The following is a 22,674-nucleotide window of genomic DNA, read 5'->3' as shown; positions in this document are numbered from 1 at the left end:
GTTTTGGTTACTGTAGCCTTGTAGTATAGTTTGAAGTCAGGTAGCGTGACGCCTCCAGCTTTGTCCTTTTGACTTAGGAGGAAATTCTTTTAAGCTCTACGGTGTTATGTGTGGTTTTTAAGAATATGTGCATGAATTTTTATTAATATGAAAAAGCTAATTGTTTGTAAAGAACATGAATGCCATGAATACTAGAGCTCTGTGGTTTTCAAGCAGTGCTTCCCAGGTTCCTGGAGGGCTCCTGGAGTCCCCACAGGGACTGTCTCATGGAGGAGGGGGCTGAATAAATTGGGCCACAGGCTTTACACCTGTTACTGCTAAAGGAGCTATGCCTTGTCATTGTTATTTTTCAGTGAACTATTTCCTTTGAAGAAAAGGTTCCATAGAAAACAACAGCAAGTTTGAAAAACACTGATAGTAGTATGCTTATTTGTAGAAAAACTGTTCCCAAATTGCTGTGGTTCGAATATGATTTGTCCCCACCAAAACTCATGTTGAGGCTTGGTTCCCAATGTAGTGGTGTTGGGACATGGGACCTCCAAGGGTAGATTATTAGGTCATTAAGAGGGAGCAATGCCTTTCTTATGGGAGTGAATTCTTAGTTACTTCGAGGTTGTTACAAAGTAAAGCTGCCTCTCCTGTTATTTTTTTTGTGTGTATGTGTATATGTGTGTGTGGGTGCACATTCCCCTCTCACCTTCCCACCCTGTTATGAAGCAGCATGAGTTCCTCATCAGATGCAGCCACCCGTCTTGGACTTTCCAGCCTCCAGAACACAAATGAATATGCTGACTCAAACTACCAAACTCCATCCAGTTTGGTTATCACCTGTCATTTTCAGAATTGTCCTATTTCTAACCCTGGATAGATCTTTTAAAAAACTTCAATTAGAACCAGTTTTCACTTGGATTTCAAATATGGATTAGACATTTGATTATCAAAATTTGCATGTTTTAAATGATGACATTAAGTATATTTTCACTTTGCTCCAAAACCAAATTTTACCCTCATTTCTTAAGCAGTATCACATACAGTATATGCTGGCAGAGTTCAAATAAGTAATCCAATAGAGGTGGTCCTCTGTCCCTGGGATGAAGTTGAACATTCTGGTTTCACTGAGTGATGGATATATTTATGATTGTGCTCCAATTAGAGCTGCCTTTGGTTCCACAAAGGAAAAGTATCCCCACCCCAAGGTATAGAAAAAAATACAACAAAATCTTTAGTTTTTATTTTAATTTTTTATTTTTGGAGACAAGGTCTTTCTCTGTCACCCAGACCTGGAGTGCAGTGGTGTGATCACAGCTCACTACAGCTTCAAACTCCTGGGCGCAAGCGATCCTTCCATCTCAGACTCCCTACTTGGGAGGGTCCCAGCTACTTGCTGGGACCACAGGTAAATGCCACCATGCCTGGCTAATTTTTTTTTTTGTTTTGTAGAGATGGGGTCTCACTATATTGCACAGGCTAAAAATCTTTATTTCTTTTTTTTTTTTTTTTTTTTGAGGCAGAGTCTCGCTCTGTCGCCCGGACTGGAGTGCAGTGGCCAGATCTCAGCTCACTGCAAGCTCCGCCTCCTGGGTTTACGCCATTCTCCTGCCTCAGCCTCCCGAGTAGCTGGGACTACAGGCGCCCGCCACCTCGCCCGGCTAGTTTTTGTATTTTTAGTAGAGACGGGGTTTCACCGTGTTAGCCAGGATGGGCTCGATCTCCTGACCTCGTGATCCGCCCGTCTCGGCCTCCCAAAGTGCTGGGATTACAGGCTTGAGCCACCGCGCCCGGCCCAAATCTTTATTTCTTTTATACTGAAGATAACCCATATGTTTTGCAAGCATGTTATATTGGTTGTTACTGGGGCTTTATAACCACTTAAAGACAAACATCCTTAACTTGGTGAGTTTAATCTAGGAGAAAATCAAATGCTAAAACAGACACTCCTGAAAAAATGTACTTCCTTAGTCAGTCAGTCTCTCTCTTTCATTCTCTTTGTTCTCCTCTGCACTCCACATAGTGTGAAATGCTGTGCCTGTTCTTTATGCTTCCATTATTTCTCAATATAAAGTAATTAAAATCTGCTTTGAAAAATATATGTAATCTAATTTATATTAAAATATATTTGCTATAAAGTATAGATTTACACATTTTATGTATTCTGAACTTATATGCATATCTCATTTGAAGTTGACAACAACTCTTTGAAGTATCATTATTCTCATTGTAGGGATGAAGAAATAGCGACCCTTGGTGGTGGACCTCTCCCAGGTTGTGCAGCTAACAAGGGATAAAGACCAAATGAAATCTTTATTTTCAGAGTTTTGGTCTACTTGGGCCAAACACTTTCTAATTAATAAAAAGGTTAATCTTTATCAAAAGCATACATATAACTTTAAAAGTTCCAGATCACATATATAGGATGACCAATTCTGGTTTGTCTGGGACTTTCCTAGTTTCAGGGCTGAAAATCCTGTATCCCAGGAAATCCCTCAGGCTCAGACAAAACAGAATGGCTGGCCACTTTACATTCAGCAGTCAGTCCAAGAGACTGTAATAGATACCCATCATGGGAACTGAGAGAGACACAGGAAAGGAAATGCAAGTAGAAGAAAATGATCCAGAAAGTTTGTATAGACAAGAGTAAAACTGATTTCTTACCCTGTCAAAGAAAACCAGTTGTAACAACCACCACAACCCAACAATTGGCACTAACTTTTCAAAAATGTTTATGTAACCAAATATATCTATAGATTTAAGATTCATGTCTATATCATGAAGTGTCCCAAAGACACACAAGCTTGGTACTACCATATCTTCAAAAGTAAAACCTCTCAAGTGTTTTATGAGAAGAAATCACAAAACACTCAGACAGATATCCTAGGGTCAAATATCCTAAACCTCTTTTTGAGATCTTGATCTCCTCAAAGTCTGCCTCATTGAAATAGCTACTCCCCAACCCGACTTACAGTCTGCCCCCAACCCCTACCTATAGTGTGCCAGATTCTGTTTCCTGCCTGCTCTTCTCTCATTCTCACTGTCTTAAGAGTGTTCTTTTTCTTGGGTATTTCCCTCCTTTCCCTTTCTTAAAACCAACATAAGTCCCATTAATCTTCTTCTATGTCTCTTTAGACATTAAAGAGCATCTTCCCCTTATGCTCCTCTCCCCGATAAACTCCTGCAACAAAGATCCAGAGAACTAGAAATGCCTCTTCAAAGATGAGGAAGAGGGTGAGGAATGAGGAAATGCTGCAGTTATTTCTACTTGAATATTATTGTGTGTGTGTGTGTGTGTGTGTGTGTGTGTGTAGATTATGAAGGTAAACTAATGTCATTACAAACAATTTACAAAAAGTAAATTCAGATTTTTCATCAAGGATCCACAATCATTTTGATAGGAATTTTCCAGCCTTTATGTTCCTCTCCTGTGCCTACAGGTGTTCTAATAGAGTTGAAATCATGGTGCACATACACATACAAGCTGATTTTTAACCTAAGTAAGCATTAGCCTATACCATTCTGTTTTTTATCAAAACTATCATTGTTAGGCTGGGCGCAGTGCCTCACGCCTGTAATCCCAGCACTTTGGGAGGCCGAGGCAGGTGGATCACAAGGTCAGGAGGTGGAGACCATCCTGGCTAACACGGTGAAACCCCATCTCTACTAAAAATACAAAAAAATAGCCAGGCATGGTGGCAGGCGCCTGTAGTCCCAGCTACTCAGGAGGCTGAGGCAAGAGAATGGCATGAACCCAGGAGGCAGAGTTTGCAGTGAGCCGAGATCACTCCACTGCACTCCAGCCTGGGTGACAAAGCGAGACTCCGTCTCAAAAAAAAAAAAAAAAAACCTATCATTGTTCCCTATTATTTGCTATCAAATATACTAATTATATTTTATATTAATACTATACGAATTATATTTATAATACCCTACTAACTATATATATATAATACTAAGTATCTTTTGTAATTAGTATATTTGTACATACAGGCCTTTGCATGATTACAGTTATTTTCACGTGATGGGCATATATAACAGGTGTCCATTTCAACCAATTTTTAAGTTTATTGGCATTTAGTAGGATTATATATAGCATGCTGCTGTGGTTTTCTTTTTTTTTAAAATGAATGTGTGTAAGGTATACATGATGTTTTGATATACTCATTTTGATATATATAGTGAGGCGATTACTACAGTTAAACAAATTAATATTCCATTGTTTCCTATAGTTACTTTCATGCGTGTGTATGTGCACGTGTGTGTGTGTTAAGAGTACCTAATAATCCACTTTGGGAGGCCGACGCGGGTGGATCATGAGGTCAGGAGATCGAGACCATCCTGGCTAACACAGTGAAACCCTGTCTCCACTAAAAAATACAAAAAATTAGCTGGGCATGGTGTCAGGTGCCTGTAGTTCCAGCTACTCAGGAGGCTGAGGCAGGAGAATGATGTGAACCCAGGAGGCGGAGCTTGCAGTGAGCCGAGATTGCGCCTTAGCATACTGTATGCTAAATCTCTACACTTATTCATACTATATAACTCTCTTTTTGTACCTTTTGATCTATATCTTCCCATTTCTGCCTGCTCCTGGTAACTATTGCTTTACTCTATTTCTATATATTTGATGTTTTTAAAAGATTGCACATATAAGTGAGATCATGCAGGATTTGTCTTTCTGTGCCTGGCTTATTTCACTTGGCGTAATGTCCCCCAAGTTTATCCATGTTATGGCAAATGGCAGGATCTCTTTTTGGGGGGCTGGATAAGATTCTGCATGTGTATATCACAATTTCTTTTCTCTGTCAATGAACACTTTGGTTGTTCCCACATCTTGGTTATTGTGAATAATGCTGCAATGAGCATGGAAGTGCAGATACCTTTAGGAGTTGGTGTATTTCCTTTGGGTATATACCCATAAGAGAGATTGCTGGGTATATATTTAAGTTGATTGGCATTTAATAAGATAATAAATAGCATGCTGCTGCTTTGAATCTTCCATATTTGTTTGTAGAGCCTCTGTTTTCTAATGCAGTTTATGTATAGTTTTTCTACTTTTTCTTGGACAGTGTCTATTTTAATTACTTTTAAATGACTTGAATGTACTGATGTTTTCTCTTTTAACAAAAATCACAATTATACTCCAAATTATTTTTGCATAAAAAGTATATGCTTTTAAAAATAAGTGATATGACAAAAATATCAGCTATAAAACTATCACCATGAGGATATTGCCTGTCCTAGTCTCTTTTTTTTTTTTCTTTTTTTTTGAGACAGAGTCTCACTCTGTCGCCCAAGCTGGAGTGCAGTGGCCAGATCTCAGCTCACTGCAAGCTCCGCCTCCCGGGTTCAGGCCATTCTCCTGCCTCAGCCTCCCGAGTAGCTGGGACTACAGGCGCCCGCCACGTCGCCCGGCTAGTTTTTTGTATTTTTTAGTAGAGACGGGGTTTCACCGTGTTAGTCAGGATGGTCTCGATCTCCTGACCTTGTGATCCGCCCGCCTCGGCCTCCCAAAGTGCTGGGATTACAGGCTTGAGCCACCGCGCCCGGCCTGTCCTAGTCTCTTAAGGATATTTATAGTGGAGGAAAAAAATAACAGAGGTCATTTGCTTTTCAGTGACCATGTTCTTCATACACATGGATGTCTCACAGATCAGCTAAGACCTATGTTTGAACACCTTGGTCACCCCTGCAAGGAGCCTGCTACCAGCATTTGCCACCCACAGAACTGTGCTAATAGAATCTATTTCTGGAGAATGGAGGAGAGATTAACTTCTTGTTCAGGATAAATCAAGGGTATCTGATTTGCCTGTTACGTGCCCAGTTTTCTTTGGAAGCAAGCCCTAGAAGCTGTTTTTCTGATCTAATCCTGACTCTCATGTTAGTGCTTATGAAAGAGAAAAACATTTACTCACGATAAAGACTGAGTTCTAGCCATTATAAATCTTATCAATGGCCTTGTGAAGGTTGGGGGAAAAAGGAAGGAGAAAACTGATTGTGCTCACTCACACTTGTATCTGGACTAATGCTCCTATTCCCGTTGCAGAGTGTTCTGAGATTTCTGGAAATAGCAGCAGAGATAAAGTTGGGAATCTTAGGAGATATTTGATTGATGAATGTTGCACTATAAGGAGTGGCCAGTAACAGTTCAATAAGGAAAATTGTTATAGTTTACTCATTACTGGGAAATATTAGCAAACCTAAACATTTCATTTTTTCTCTATTTTTCTTATAAGCCACCAAGATTGGTAGAAGTGCTCTTAACAAATATTTGCCATGTTGATATTTAGAAGCACACACATGCATGCATACATACATAAGATGTATAATGATTTTTTTGGCTTCAGTAAAGGTATTTGGTACATACTATACATTCTATATAATATTTTGGTTAATTGCTTGAAGAGAAGCGTATTTTTCCCAAGACAAATACAAAACGTATTTATCTAAGATGTAGGCCAACAAATAACCATTTTGCCTAGGTTAAAATGTACACTTGTACATGAGCAGTTCTTCAGTTTCAACAACCATTTTTTGAATATCAGTTATGTGCCAGTGCTCACTCTGAGATACAACAAAGGTGAACAGAGCAGCTGAATGTGAACCATTGATGGCCGCACCTCTGTCCACCCTTCTTAGTTCATTTGTGTTTTGACACCATCTGTTAGCCTTGAGAAGGCATGTTTTTGACAGAGGGATAAAGAAACACAGGGACAGAAATGTGTACTTTCTGGACTATTGGGTTATTTCTTTCCATTTATTTGTGAAGTCATCAGAATGCCTGTCTGTCAGCACTACATAGAGCCTGCAGTTTCCCTAAGAAACTGTCAACTTTGGGGACAAAATTAGGGAAAGTTTCTTACTCCTCGGTTTCTATCTTTTGATCTTTTTAAAAGACATCTAGTAACAAAGTTAGGCTAAAAGGCTAAAAGCTGGTTGGCCACCAATCTGTATGGGGCATCAAAATATCACTGAAATAGGCTAGTAATATGATGCCAATTAATCAAGTTTTCCCTCATGGTTTCTCAAAATGGTATTGCTCTAGATATGGTAAAATATAACCTAAAATAGAAGATTCGAAACCATCAACAAACAAACAAAAACAGAAAGCTTGCTTTCTGGCATCACTGTTTTGCCATTGAATATTTTTGAGATGTCCACGTAAGTTCTAAGGAGCAGCTGCAGCCACACCACCACCCTGAGCCCAGCCAGCTGACAGTTGCCTAGAGTTGGCAGCTACAGCTAGCTGAAATTTGGAAACCCCGAAATGCTTAGGGTTGAGATGTGTCCAATTACCAAAATTATAAAGCCTTCATTAGGCTTTTGAAGAAGTTGTGTGGTCTGTAGAATTGCATGTTTTGAACATAAAGTGGTTAGTTATTTTCAGAGGCAGGAGATCTTTTGGCCCCAGTTACCACTAAATATTAATAAATATTAAACACAAGTTAATTAATGGTGATTTAAAGGGACCCATTATTGTTAATTCATGTCAGACTCTATTTGATGAAATGTATCTTTTTCCTTGTTTCCATTCACTCAATTTCTCTTCTTTCAGATATACACGTGTATAACACACACACACACACACACACACACACACACATTCATTTCCTTTTTGAGTCCGCACTCAAGTTTTGCAAGACAGTCCTGAAAAAGAAGTTTCAATAGGAAGGTAGAAGTGGTTTTGCACCCTCTCCTGTTGAAATCAGTTTTTCCACAATTCTTACAGCAAGTTTTTCTCTAACAGAAAATGTACAGATTGAACAGTTGCCCTCCAAAACACTGGCAAGCAGGCGGTACGATGATTTCTTCCTCTTAACAGATCCCAGCTCATTTACTAAGACTCATTCAACTTTTCACAAAAAATTTGCCATTTCCCTTTCTTACTACAGTCATAGCCATTCTCTGTAAAATTATATGTGGATATTAAAACTTAAATGCTGTCCTACAATAAAAATATTTTTAATACCCTAGAATATTTTTTCAGTTCTCCTCAAAGTTAAGAAAAAAAAAAAAAACTGATTTGTATTTTGTGTACCTGGGAAGTTGTTCATGCTGAGTAACAGTACAAAACTTGAGCTGCCTTGCTTTCTGCTTCCAGGAATGCCAATCAGAGAACATTCTTTTTCAGGCAGCCAAGTTTGGAAGTCAGTTGGTTTCTGGCAGTGAGTAGGGGGAGGGGATGGCAGGGGAAGCACAGTGAGTCCTCGGGCTGATATTCAGCTTCCATGTGTTTCCGTAATATCCATCAATGAAAGCATCTCCTTTTACCCACGCAGAGACAGGTAAAAAGACAGCTGAGTAAATCAGCATTAGAGGTAACAGCGGAAGCTCAGTGAGAGGGAGGGGGGAGGGAAGGCGTGTGAAAGCCTGCCATTGGTGAGCTTACCAAAGGCATCTGCCAGTGGGACTTCAATGGAATGTGAAACCAAATCATTTTCAAGTTAAAGATAGACACAGTATACACCAGGATCTAGAGGCTGGATTTCATACTCATAGCTCTCCCTAGAAGTTCAGGGAGTTCTGTTATGATCTCTGTTGTAATTAACAATTTGGTTCCAGTTTGTTCTTTAAATGAATATGCTAAGAATTCATGTATGTTCTGGATGTACTGGAATTAAAAGGATTTAAGAAATCATGGTGTGCATGCTGTAGGGTAAGTGAAAAGATTGGTTTTTAAGGTGCATCGCTTTTCTGGGATGGTTAATGTTGAATTTTTCTTTTTATCTGTGTGAATGAAAAGGTGATAGTCAAGATTTTTCACTATTGTAGCTTGCTTGTCTTTCTTAAGATAGTTGGTATTTTACATTTTGTGCAGCAGAAAGAGGATTTTAGCTTAGTTTTGAAATTTACATTGCAGGTCTGTAACTTCAGTTTTGACTTTATCCTTATTTGTTTTTTCCTCTATTCTTCTCTATGCACTATGAATTTACTGAGTTACAATCTCAGTAGTTTTATGTCACAACACAGACTGTTACCATGTCTATTATGCCATTGGATGAAAGTATATTATTGTGAGATGGAGTTCAGTTTCCCCTGCATGGTACTAAGTCACTTCCCAATTTGAGAAACAAAAAAAGAATGAAAAAGGAGAGGAAAGGTGCTCTTAAAGGTGGCCTAAAACTGCATAAGGAGCCTTTAGAAGATATTCTACTTTTTAAAAAGCAACTGAGAGAAAAATAGGCAATTTTCAGGAAGAGAAGAATTAATAGAAGTTATTTTTTAGTGTTGCCTTATTAATTCCAAGCAGGTTCCCCTCCTTCAAAAGAAAAAGAAAAGCTGATAGTTGCTAAGTGAATGGAGGCATTCTGATTTTACAGAGCTTGAGAGAAGACGAGGGAGAGGAAGGGTTGTCTGATTTTGCTGTTGTCGCACTGTTCTAGGATTTCAAACTTCTTCTTGAAAAGAATGACAAACTTTAGTTCTCTTCATGTTTTGCCCATGTATAGGTTTTGTGTCTTGTTTTGTCAAATGACCTCTCCCTCTGCTCTTAGAGACAGCTTTTCCAAACTTGCACAGCATTCCTTCTGAATAAATACTGTCCATAATAGTCACAGAGTACATGGTGTGAATTGGAAATTCTACTTTATATGGGGAAAATAAATCTGCTGACGCTGTTATTACAGAGTGCACAGATGAACAGTTGTTAAATGTAACTGGCCAGTTTTTTGTCTTGTCAAATAGACCAGATTCTAATGAACTAAGTTGGCTAAACTAGGTACAAACAATGAAGGGCTTATTATGGATTTTTCATTCAACTTTGATGAGAATAATAATATACTGTGTTACTCTTTTAAAATGAAAAATGGTCATTATATTGATAAAGTCATTTGATTTTACAACTACTGAGTAATCTAGTAAGGCCAAACAAATGTGAAGTTGGCAGAGCTCAGTTTTGATGCCCCTTTCCTCCTTTCTCTGTCCAATTTTCCCTCCCTGTCAGTCCTCCTTCTCCCTCCAGACCTCTGATGAATATGACTTCTCAGCCCCCCGCTTTTCTTGTCACGCAAGACCTATACTCAAGAAAGAATCTGACTTAAGAGAGTTTTAAAGTCAATGTACTAAGTCCACCAGTAATATTTGCTTTTCAGTATAAATATCTGACCTTGTGACAGTTTAGACAATTTGTTAAATGATAGTTAAGCTTGGGTAATACTTACAATTAACCCCTTTAGGTTGCAAACAATTGCCAGTTGTGGTTAATTTTCATTTCCCCATGACCAGGTGTTAACTTTGTAAATTTTCTGTGGTCACATTGGATGCCTTGTGACATTGCATTACCAATTGTGTACTGAATGATTGACGATAAGAATGAACCTGGCAGAAATCACACGTGCTTCCAAGAAGTTTGTGAATGCATGCACCTGGGTGCTTATCATACGCTCGGGTACACACACAAACACATGTAGGCATGCCCTTTATGTAACTAATATGTTTTTGATTGAATTATAAAATAAATGAAAATATGTTAGGTTTATCAGTGTGGGATTTGGGTTTTCTTTCAGTGTGTCAAAAAAAAAAAAAACACAAAAAGAATACAAAATGTAAAATTCTAAAATGAAGAATGTTAAACTGTGTGGCCAAATAGTGTTAACAGAAAAAGAGACAAATATTTCTCTGCTACTATTATATCACTTTTATAGTTTCTAATTCTTGTATAAAATTGTCAATCTTGGCTTTTATTCCTTTGAACATCCTAAGTGTAGTTTTATAATATATTTCTGATAATTATAATATCTCAAGTGTTACTGAATTTGTTTCCATTATTACTGTTCCTACTAGTTCTCATTCATGGTGTCTTAATTTCTTGGTTGCTTGGATATCTTTGACTCTTTGCTGGAAATGTATTTTTAAAATTACGTTATAATTAAAGATCGTAAGAGTAAGTTGAGACCTAAGTGATAATGTTTTCCTCCAGAGAAGACTTTGGTTTGCTTCTGCCAGGCACCTGGGGGCGATATCAGACGAGAATCGTCTCAGACAAAGTACAAGGCCTGATGTTCCCTGAATCACCTCTGTGACAAGAAGGCTGCAAATCAGTGAGAAGAATGGCAGGTTCACTCCTCCCCTAAAGGAGAGTATGACCTTTCATGACACCAGCGTAAAGCTAGGTTAGTTAATTAAAGCCCCACCTGAGGGCCAAGGACTTTGATTTTTCTATGAAGCACAGACAGCTACTTGAAGTATAAAGCTGGATTCTCAGATCTTTTTGCCTGATAGTCATATGCCCAAGGGCTTTTAAAAGTGACCTCACCCCTCTGATTTCTGATCTTCTCCTAAGTTTTCATGTGCCAAATCCTCACCATGTTATTAAAGGCTCTTTGCTGTTTTTTGTTTGTGGTTGGTTTTTTGTTTTGTTTTGTTTTGTTTTCACTCTGTTGCCCAGGCTGGAGTGCAGTGACGTGACGCGATTGATCTCCGCTCACTGCAACCTCTGCCTCTTGGGTTCAAGCAATTCTCGTGCCTTGGCCTCCCAAGTAGCTGGGATTACAGGCTCATGCCACCATGCCTGGCTAATTTTTGTATTTTTAGTAGAGTTGGGTTTTCAACATGTTGGCCAGGCTCATCTCGAACTCCTGGCCTCAAGTGATCCACCTGCCTCGGCTTCCCAAAGTGTTGGGATTACAGGCATGAGCCACCATGCCCAGCGTCTTTACTGTTTTTATATCTCAAATATCTTACTACATTGGGTATATCAATCCAAATTCTCTCATTACTGTTACCAGAAATGGAAATTCATCCTACTGCTATTATAGTTGTTGTTGTTGTTGTTTTTTACACTTTTCATTCTAGAGAAGATATCAAAGTTTGCTGATATCATTAATGATTTCAGATAATTTTTCTGATTTTATTTTTTAGTTGTGACCTGATATATTTAGACTTTTTGGAGAAAATTGCATATACATGCTGATTGAAAGATTCATGTTTTCTGACCTTATTTGAGCTGTCAACACCACTTAAAAGTTCTTTTTTTATTATACTTAAGTTGTGGGATACATGTGCAGAACATGCAGGTTTGTTACATAGGTAAACATGTGCCATGGTGGTTTGCTGCACCCGTCAATCTGTCGTCTACATTAGGTATTTCTCCTAATGCTATCCCTTCCCTAGCCCCAAACTTCCCGACAAGCTTCAATGTGTGATGTTCCCCTCCCTGTGCCCATATATTCTCGTTGTTCAACTCCCATTTATGAATGAGAACATGTGGTGTTCGGTTTTCTGTTCCTGTGTTAGTTTGCTGAGAATGATGGTTTCCAGCTTCATCCATGTCCCTGCAAAGGACATGAACACATTCTTTTTTGATGGCTGTGCAGTATTATTTGTCCTGAGCTGGCCCCTTTCCTTGGCAATTTCTTTAATCTCGAATCCACCCCACAAGCATCCTTCACTCTCAGAGGTTGATTTTGACTCTTTCTGCTTTCTCTTGGCCTATATCCAGTATTAAGACATTTAAAAAATCATCTTAAATCCCATGCTTTCCATTCTCTCTGCAGTTGCTCTACTTCAGGTCTTCATCATTTAACTTGGCTATTATGTGGCCTTCTAGTTGTTCTCCTGTTTCTAAGCTCCATCCACACCCTGACCCCACCACTACACACACATCTTGCTGAAACCAACATACCCATTTTCTAAAAACTATAGACTTCAATTAATTGCTCCCCTACTTAAAAATCTTTAGTGGTTCATGACTCCCTTCAAAATAAAACTTACTCTCCTTAGTATGTCTTAAAAGGTCCATCACAAAGCCTCGACCTGTTTCTCAAACATTGACTCCACTACTTCCCTGGTTATCACCAATACTTCAATCACACACAATGGCTGCCTCCACAACATGGCATATACTGTCTTAGCTCTGTGCTAGTCTACCTCCTTCCCCCCTCCCCCCACCACCAGAATGCCTATTGCTTCTCTCCTTTGTGGGAAAACGCTACTTTTCCTTTAAGGTTGACCTCATAAGTCACCTTCACTGTACTTTCTGTACTTTCTTTTTAAGTGTAAAACTCACTCACTCTTCTGGGAGTCCCTAATGCTGTGGCTTGTGTCTTACACATTTTTTTATTCTCAGTAACTGACACATAGGAACCACTCAAAAAATGTTTAAGAAATGAACAGATGACTATTCCGAAGAAGTTTGTTTCTGAGGAATTTCTTTTGTTAATATATTCTTTTCCATTCTAAACATCATTTTTTCTTTTGACCTTAGACTCTGTCTAGAATAGTGATCATTAGTAATCCTGTATGTCAAGTGGAGTCAGTAAAAACATGTTTACTTGTTTGATTGTTGTCACTGTCTTGGAGAAAGGGAGTTCTCTATTTCCTTTTTTTTTTTTTAACCAAATATGATGTATAACTTGATTGTGATGACAAGAGAGAAAGTAGAAGTTTAAATACGGTGAATCAGCTGCATATTATCAGAGAGATTCATAATCAAAAGAGTCATAGAGTGGGAAAACTGACATATTTCAACAAATCTACTCCAGAATGTTAAATAGCACAATGGGAAAATGTCAATGAGGCACAACTAAATGAAAATTATCTCATTGCACACAACCTCAATTTCAACCATTAGAAAACACTGGGTTGTTTCAAATCACAGTGTGGTGCTACGAAGAAAGCAGTTGAGTGTTTATGTAATACAATATTGTGACCCTAATCTTGAAAGCTTGTGGAAAACTTTTCTTAAAATTTTTAAGGCCTTGGCCAAGAGCGGTGGCTGACACCTGTAATCGAGCACTTTGGGAGGCCGAGGCGGGCAGATCATGAGGTCAGGAGATTGAAACCATCCTGGCTAACACGGTGAAACCCCATCTCTACTAAAAATACAAAAAAAAAAAAAAAGAAAATTAGCTGAGTGTGGTGGCGGGCGCCTGTAGTCCCAGTTACTCCCGACGCTGAGGCAGAAGAATGGCGTGAACCTGGGAGGCGGAGCTTGCAGTGAGCCGAGATCGCGCCACCACACTCCAGCCTGGGCGACAGAGCAAGACTCTGTCTCAAAAAAAAAAAAAAAAAAAAAAGTAAGGCCTTGAAGTGCAATTTGAATATCATCTTTCTAAAAGCCTATACTAAGCAAAGAAAAACGGTATTTGTTTATCACACATTGAATATAGTTGATGGGAACCACAGGAAGATGAAATACAAGTTATTAATTCCAAGGATGTTTAATTAATTTTATGTTCTTTGGACCACTTATAAACTTTTTATACATTTATTGTGAATCTTTGATATGCCAGCTTCTAAGATTTAGATAAATAAGAAACTTGGCTTATATTATTTCTCATACAGGACACTCCTACCTTCACAAAGGGAAAAGCCCCAGTATGGGTGGGGCCAAAATGTGTCTTCAGAAAACATCTTTGAATTTAATGAAATATTCAAACTCAGTGTTTGAGATCCCAAAATTCTTCATCACAAAATACGACGAAAATATGATATTGGCCTCTCTTTTTTGCCTCATCTATGAAACACTCTAAACTAGCTCTTGAATAATGGCTGATTTCTAAATCATAAGTTCCAAATAGCTGAACTCATTTTTCTCATTAATTCAATAATTTGAGCTCCCACCTTTTGTTCCACCTGTGTAGGCAATGAAATTACTTATTCACCCCCTTCATAGGACACTGGTACTAAAGGATACCATGTTAAAACAATGAATTTAATTAATAGTTTTTTTCTTTTTTGTTGTTGAAAAGGGAAAACAAAACCTTCAAACCTGAAAAATTCCATATCCCTTCATTTTACTTTTTCTTATTATAGAAGCAATGTAGGAAAATCATGACTTTACTTGTTTGGGATTGTCATTGTTTTGTGTTCTTGCTGTTGTTTCTTTTTTGAGACACAGTCTTGCTCTGTCGCCCAGGCTGGTGTACTGTGGTGCAATCTCAGCTCACTGCAGCCTCCACCTCCTGGGTTCAAGCGATTCTCCTGCCTCAGCCTCTCAAGTAGCTGGGATTACAGGCATGCACTACCACGCCTAGCTAAGTTTTTGTATTTTTAGTAGAGATGGGCTTTCATCATGTGGGACAGGCTGATCTCGAACTCCTGACCTCAAGTGATCTGCTCGTCTCAGCCTCCCAAAGTGCTGGGATTACAGGTGTGAGCCACCGTGTCCAGCCAACAAGTTTCTTTATGTATCTTTCATTGATATTTTAAATGTATCTGTCCTAATCTCCACACATATTTAAAAAGTCATTTTGCCTTTCTTAACAGCTAGTATTTTCTTCTCAGAAAGTTAAGTTAGAGGATAGTCTTGAGATTCTTAAAAAATCTCTTGTTTAGGAGATACTTTCATTACAGAAGAGTTTAAAGATACCTGAATAAATTCTGAAAAAAAAGTTAAGTTAAATGTATATTTCTTATTACATATTGAATTAAATCTTAACATAAAATAGAAATACATTTATTTGTATAAATAAAGCTGGACTTGCCATTTTTACAAAATAAAAATAATGTAAAGATGACTCAGACACTCTGAATCATGAAAGTTTTGTAAACCTCTAAATATTTTAAAAAGAGCAATAGAGTTACTTTATTTTTCTAAGTCTCAGTTTATTTTTTATACTCATTCCTATATAGTGTAATAGTTCATAGGTTTATAGATGCTGAAGCAATGAATTCACTGAATTAATCACAGTTCAGGAATACAGATGCCTTAATTAGTTTTTTAAAAGATATAATTTTGAATGAAATTTATCTTCCAATGCATATGAACTTCCAGGTCTTAGATTGTTCATTTCTACACATTTGTAGAATCATGTTTACTAACGAAAAGATATTTAACACCTCAGATAAATGTAGCAATTCTTCCAAGATGCATCCAATGTTTGAAGTTATTTTGTAGGTAAGAGACATATATTTTCTTTTATATATGATAAAACTAAGATGTAGACATATGAAGTGTTCCAGATATACTATGGGCCATTTCCTCAGGTAACAAACAACTCTCAATTTCAGTGACATATGGAAACCAGATTTCCTTCTCTCACTTATACAATTTAGCCACCACTGACTGGCTGAAGGTTCTTCTCTACACAGCTATTTTCACCTGGAAATGACCCATTTTCCTTATGATCACATTCCCTTAGCAAAGCATGCCATATGGCCACACCTAACTTCAGTTGGATGGGAAGTATAATATGATCCTACCATTGATCTAGAACAGGTGAGCCCCAGTACTGGGACTTAGCCCAGGAGGGTTTTTGGCTTTGCCTAGGGCAGGAAAGAATTCAAGGGCAAGCCAGTGGTGGTAGACAGCAACTTCTACTGGCAGTGTACATCAGCAGCAGAGGTATTGCTCCTTGCAGAGCAGGGCTACCCCATAGTGTGTCCAGAGTAACAGCTGAGACTCAGTTTTGTGGTCATATTTATATCTTTAATTATAAGCAAATTTAGGGGTGGTTTATGCAGAAACTTTTAGGAGAAAGGTGGTAACTTCTAGGTCATTTGTCATTGCCATGGAAAGGGGCGGTAACTTTGGGTGTTGCCATAGCAATGGGGAACTGACATGGCATACTGCTGAGCATGTCTTATGGAAAGCTGTTTCCATACTGGCCCTGTTTTAGCTAGTCCTCAATTCCTTCCAGTCTCTGAGCCCAGCGTCTGGAGTCAAGTCCCTCCCCCTACTCCACCATGTGCTTAGAAAGAGAAAGGACTGGAATATTTATGTAGAGCTCTAAGGAATTTGCACACTATTGGATAATAGGCAGCCTAAAACTCTCTAAGTGACACAGACTTAGGCTTAAAGTTATATATACCTGTGAACAGGTCCATACTTGGTAAGTACGCTACCTGCAATCTGATACTAATGTCCATTGCCTGTTTACATCTTTTGGCTCTCATCTCCACTGAGACTTTTCAGCTGTTTAATCTTTACCATTTCCATGTCTGTGACCTTTTCTGTCAGCTTCTCCACCGCTATGGAATTCTAGGATTTTACCACTCCTTATTCTTAACCACTCAGGGAGTCCTGCCCATTAACAGTTTTGGGAAGTGAAAGGAGATTCCATTGGGGCAATTCCTACAGAATGTAGAGAGCAAATGTGAAATGTTAAGCTTTCCCATCTCTAGGAACTGCTCATGTGTAGTAGAGAAATGGAGAAAAAGGAAATTGAATGTAATTCTAATCCCCAGCCCCCACTTTTACCAGTAGACAAAGTAAAAGGACTAGGCTCAGGGAATATGGCACAAAGGAATGGTAATATATATTATATATTAGAAATACATAGTCTTGAATAGCATTTATATTATTGGTACTCTACCCTTTGCTTAGCATTTAGTTTTAAGCACTAACTATAATAGATAAAACTCAGGAATTTAAAGATTGAGACACTTAAGAGCTGAAAATTTTTGAGCTAATATTTCAAGGCCCTTTGAATTGTAATTTAAATCAGCAAATCCAATTTGTGTCCTTGGAAGCCAGTAATTTTAGGAAATATTATGTGTGTGTTGGGGGGAGGGCTGGGGTAAGAATCTTGGATCAAATGAATTTGGAACATGCTGTATACCATATCCCTTTCTTGGAGATTTAGGTGAACATTTGCATTAAGAATGCATAAAAGTTCTACACTAAAGGGATGTGTTTGACTTTCTTTAACCAAGTGTTTTCCAATGTAATTTGACCATGGAACTTTATAATTATAGATAGATACACAGATAGATAGAGATATATCACATTTCAACACCACAAAGCACACTTTGGTAATTCTGGTTTCAACAACCTCTAAGGCTGAGTGGTGTGGTGGCTCATGTCTGTAATCCCAGCACATGGAGGATTATCAAGCCAGGAGTTCAAGACCAGCCTGGGAAATGTAGTGAGAGCCTGTCTCTATGAAAAAAAAAAAAAAAAAAAAAAAGATGCCTGGCGTGGTGGCTCATGCCTGTAATCCCAGCACTTTAGCACTTTGGTAGGCTGGCAGATCATGAGATCAGGAGTTCGAGAACAGCCTGGCCACATAGTGAAACCCTGTCTCTACTAAAAATAAAAAAATCAGCCGGGCGTGGTGGCAGGCACCTGTAATCCCAGCTACTGAGGAGACTGAGGCAGGAGAATTGCTTGAACCGGTGAGGTGGAGGTTGCAGTGAACCGAGATTGTGCCATTGCACTCCAGCCCAGGCGACAGTGTGATACTCTATCTCAAAAATAAAAATAAAAAAATTTTTAAAAAGTAATTTAATTTCAAAAAAGAAAGAAATTTAGCTGAGTATGGTGGTATGTGCCTGTAAGTCCCACTCAGGAGACTGAGGAAGAAGGAACACCTGAGCCCAGGAGTTTGAAGCAGTAGTGTTTGTGCCACTGCTCCCCAGCCTGGACAACAGAGTGAGACTCTGTCTCTAAAAGAAAAAGAAAAGAAAGGAAAAAAAAATCCCATTTAAAAAATAAAAATAAAATAATTACCCCTAGTACATTGTATTAATAATTAAAAGTACAATAATATTGCAGCTCATGTAGTACTTTCAGAACATAAAGCTAAGAATTTTAAAGGACTTTTATAAGTATTCTTAGTATTTGACACTTTATTTTCATTCTCTTTTTTTTTTACAGTTTTTATTCACCTAAAATCTACATGTAAAATTTACCATCTTTACCATCTTTAAGTGTACAGTTCAATGCTAATACATTCGTTTTCTTTTTTTCACCTTTTTTGGTTTTCATTCTCTTGTTAAATGGCATTGATTTTCAACACCAACAGAAATCAAACTTTAAATTGACAGAGCTTGCAATGATATTTGTTTAATACTATTGAGGAATATTATCTTTGATACACCACAGGTAAGGAGATTGGTTGTGTTCTTCAGAATGCAGAACTCTAAAGTGATTTGCTCCATTTTACCTATTTCATTCAAAAATCTAAAACTATTATTTCATTTTAGAATATGATCACACACCGTTAAATTTATTAGACTTATTATTTATTTATGAAGACCTTGTGAAGAGAAAGGTCATCTTCAACTTCAACTTCTCTTTCTTGGTAGTTTTTCTTGGTAGTTTCCTTTAAGTTCAGAAGTTTTAAAGCTTAAAAAGAAAAAACTTACTGGGTTTCAAAAAAAATTGCTCTACTAAAGTTATCATGTATGGGAATTTTTCTGTGCAAGAAGAAAAGCAATAGACTAACAAATACAAAATATCCACATTTCTTTTTAGAATACATGTTATATTTGTGAAGTGTTACGACCATTTAAAGTGAAGCAACTTGTTCCGTGAACTGTTATACTACCAGCGACTCCATTCAAAGAAAACCCTAGATATAAGGTTCACCCATAAATATTAAGGTGGCTTAGGTGTGACCAGGTGTGTGTCCTTTCATCACTTGTCCACTCTGAGAAGATAATCCTGCTTTTCATTCATTAGTAATTTCAGTTCCTCTCCCATCATTTCAAAATAAGAGATAAATCAATACTTTAAAAAATCTTTGGGAAATATAACTTTGTTCTGTACCAAAAAAAGAGAGATCATTCCATCAAAACTGGGGGTAGCATAAATTCTTAGCACACATTTTTTCCTCTAATTAATTTTTGCTTATATTTATTCATAGGGCCATAATGAGATTCAGAGGCTATAATGATGTCAGTAACTCCTCTAAAATTTTATTGCAAGAGGATCTCTGTTCAGCATTGCAGGGCTGGTCCTCGTAACTCTTTGAATAGCCACACAGCAGAACTCCATTTCTTGTTTGCCAAGTTATGAAGTTAATTGTATTCATATTCTGAAACTGCGTAGCACCTAAAACATTTGGAATGCTAAAAAATATCCTATGTAGCCATTTGCCAGACACCAGGACATAAATCTAAGTTACTTAGATTTACAGTATTACCGTTTCTCCTTTAAAAAGGACATGAGGGAAATGTTTAACTTAATGAGGCAGAGGATCCTGCTGTGCAAGTTACATTATATTTTTCATTGCACAAGAGTAAATTATTGCTCCAGTTTCCTATATGGTACCCCAGTGGCCTCAAAGACACAATGTAGCTTCCCGAAATGCCAACTTTTGTCTTAGGCCATAACTTACTCTCAGAGAATATGCTTTCTGAGAATTACCCATAACATTTCTTACAATAGGCTGAATTTCTTGAAGGTCATTCATAGATACGAACTTATCTTGATTTGTCTTTTTTTACTTAGAAATAGCCAAGTGGTAAGTCTGCATACATTACTTTACAAAAAGGAAACCCAATGGCCATTTTCTTTGTCTCAAACATTTAGAAAACCAGCAAAAAATATCTGGGTAAGAAATTAAATTATAGGGCATACAATTTTTTCTTGGCATTTTCCCACTGTTGCTGCAAAAGTTTTAAAATAAATAAGCATGAGTCTCTTGGAGGTGGTCTTTGAGGATTTAGAATTATAATAATTAAATATATTGTTCTATATTTGTAAAAAAAAAAAACAAAAAACAAAACTTATTTTGAATATCAAATGTATGGACCCAAATGTCCAAATGTGTGTTTGAACTTTTTAAACAAACTTTACTTTCTAGTCAGGTAATATAAGAATGTAATTAAAACAAAACAAAGTGCCCCCACCAATCAGTGTTGTAACATTTGGGTAAATTTTAGAGCTTGACAATTTTCAAAGCAGAGACATTACTCCAGGCTTTCTGCCAAACCATTACTGGTAATCTGATGACAAGGGATGAAGCAAATGAAAGTGCTGCTGTCTGGCTTAGTTAGATATGCATTTTCTAGAAGAGAAGCCAACACATTTCTTATGCAAACCATCAAAATTGCAACTCAGGCACACACACACACACACACACAGGCACACACACACACACACACACAGTGCTTTTACAAGTCTAGGAATATACACATTAAAATACAACTCCATGTTTAAGGGCAATGAAGAAGTAGCAGACACAGCTAGGGTTGACTGGATCCTTTCTTTACTTTGAGTGGTTTTAATAAATAGCAACATTTCTCTCAATGGCTGCAGTACAAATAATTAAATTACTCATATCTGGACAGGATTTAGCATTGCCTTCGCATGGTTAAATTCCAACTACTACCCAGAATCACTCATTGATAAGTGGGTGATTTGGGCCACTATCGTCTGTGGTTTATTTAAATGATTTAAATAAACATCTATTCTCCTATAGTGCTAAAAAACAATTTATGTAATGTTAGTGAAAAACATCCAGTTCAGTTAGTATCTATGAATGACCTTCAAGATAGGGATATAAGAAAGTAATCAAATCAGGCATGTTTTATAAAAGGAAGACTTTGGAGTTTTATAAGTTCTGTGGAGGGGAAAAATACTGAGTAAATAACTGGGTATTTACATGCATTATTTTGACCATGGAGGGCTCTATTTTTTTTTTTTAGCTATTTCTTTAGAAATCTACTTGATATACCTGCAATTTCAGTATAACAAATTTAAATCTTGCCATCATAAAGTCTGTATTGTCTCTTAGCTCATATGATGGTATATATTTTCAAAATACAAATAAAAGAAAACAGATTTAATTTACTATGTTCTTTGACTATGTCACAACAAAAATATTTCACAACAACAAAATGAGAAATTAGCAATGTGTTTATTTTTTTATAATCATTTCACAACCAAGACTCATGTCAAAATTACACTATCAATAACATGTATATTGGTGTAAGACATTCCTAAATCTCAGCATTATACTCTATATTAGAAGTCTTAAACAACCTTCACAGTGCCAAGTCCCTGCCTTTGAGGAATGCACTGCCCAGTGGGAAGACAGATACATATGGTGATGGTTTAGGTAAATTGTAGTAAGTTATAGACAGAGTATTAAGGTGCCCAGAGAAGACATCTGGAAGAAGGTGATGCTTCTATTGGATCTTAATAGATAAGTAAGAGGTATTTAGATAAAGAAAGATGGGAAGGGCTTTCAGGATTGAAGGATTAGCATGAGCAAAGATATGAAAGGGCATGGCATGCAGAGGAGATACCCAACAGTTTGGTGTTATAATAGGGTGAACTCTGAGGCTAAAATGAAAGGTGATGAATTTGGAGGGGTAAATAGGTATCCAGACATGGAAGGGTTTTCATGTCATTGTAAGGGGTTTGGTCTCTATTCCTTAGAGGTTTAGTGCCTCCGAAATCCAAAACCCTCCCCCAAAGTAAACAAAGCAAAAATAAAATGAATACATTCCCACACAAGGGACTGAAGCCACAGCTCAAAATGGCCTCCCATCTGTATCCAGTTCTTTGAATTCTCAAGTATTTGCATTTTACTTCATAATGAATCTGTTTCATTCAGCATAAAAGTATTTTTCTCCACATTTCTAGTAAGATGCACCATTTTTATCCAATAGCTCTCATCCCTTGAAATACTGTTTGTGTCCTTAGAATTCTCTCTGATTACAAATCTTTTTTGATCGAGAAGTGCAACTGTAGGTAGCAAAGATTATTTAAACTCAGAGTTTCAAGAAATGTATTTCAGATAAATCGATCACTCTGGACGGTGATTTTAAAGAAGGCAAGAATACAGACTGAGGAGAAAGAAAATATCGCAATACTCTGCTCATGAATTGTTAGATTTAACAGATTTCATGATGCGTAGTTAGATGGAATATTATTTTGACCACTGAGGGGAGCTCCCCTATTTTTTCTACTTTGATTCTGTAGAAATCTAAGTGATATAGCTGAATATTTTCCAAACTTGTTCCAAAGCAGACATTCTAAATAAATATATATAAAATGGACCATATTTTATC

At 37.4% G+C, this 22,674-nt stretch overlaps 1 protein-coding gene across 8 annotated transcripts in view; it reads left to right on the top strand.

Annotated features, from left to right (window-relative positions):
* DTNA (dystrobrevin, alpha) overlaps positions 1-22,674 on the top strand; it is a 401,960-nt gene that overhangs the window by 94,619 nt on the left and 284,667 nt on the right. For 4 of the 8 annotated variants that reach the window (XM_011943695.1, XM_011943698.1, XM_011943696.1 and 1 more), the window contains exon 1: positions 8,424-8,644. The exons of the other annotated variants lie outside the window; for them this stretch is intronic. The gene's annotated coding sequence lies outside the window, so the exon portion shown is untranslated. Of the gene's footprint in view, positions 1-8,423; positions 8,645-22,674 lie in introns of those variants that run through there. 8 annotated transcript variants of the gene reach the window in all.

The sequence above is a fragment of the Colobus angolensis genome, unplaced genomic scaffold, assembly GCF_000951035.1.
Source record: "Colobus angolensis palliatus isolate OR3802 unplaced genomic scaffold, Cang.pa_1.0 Scaffold220, whole genome shotgun sequence".
Lineage (NCBI taxonomy): Eukaryota > Metazoa > Chordata > Mammalia > Primates > Cercopithecidae > Colobus > Colobus angolensis.
The sequence above is the reverse complement of the archived record's forward strand: the minus strand, read 5'-3'. Positions and strand labels throughout refer to the sequence as shown.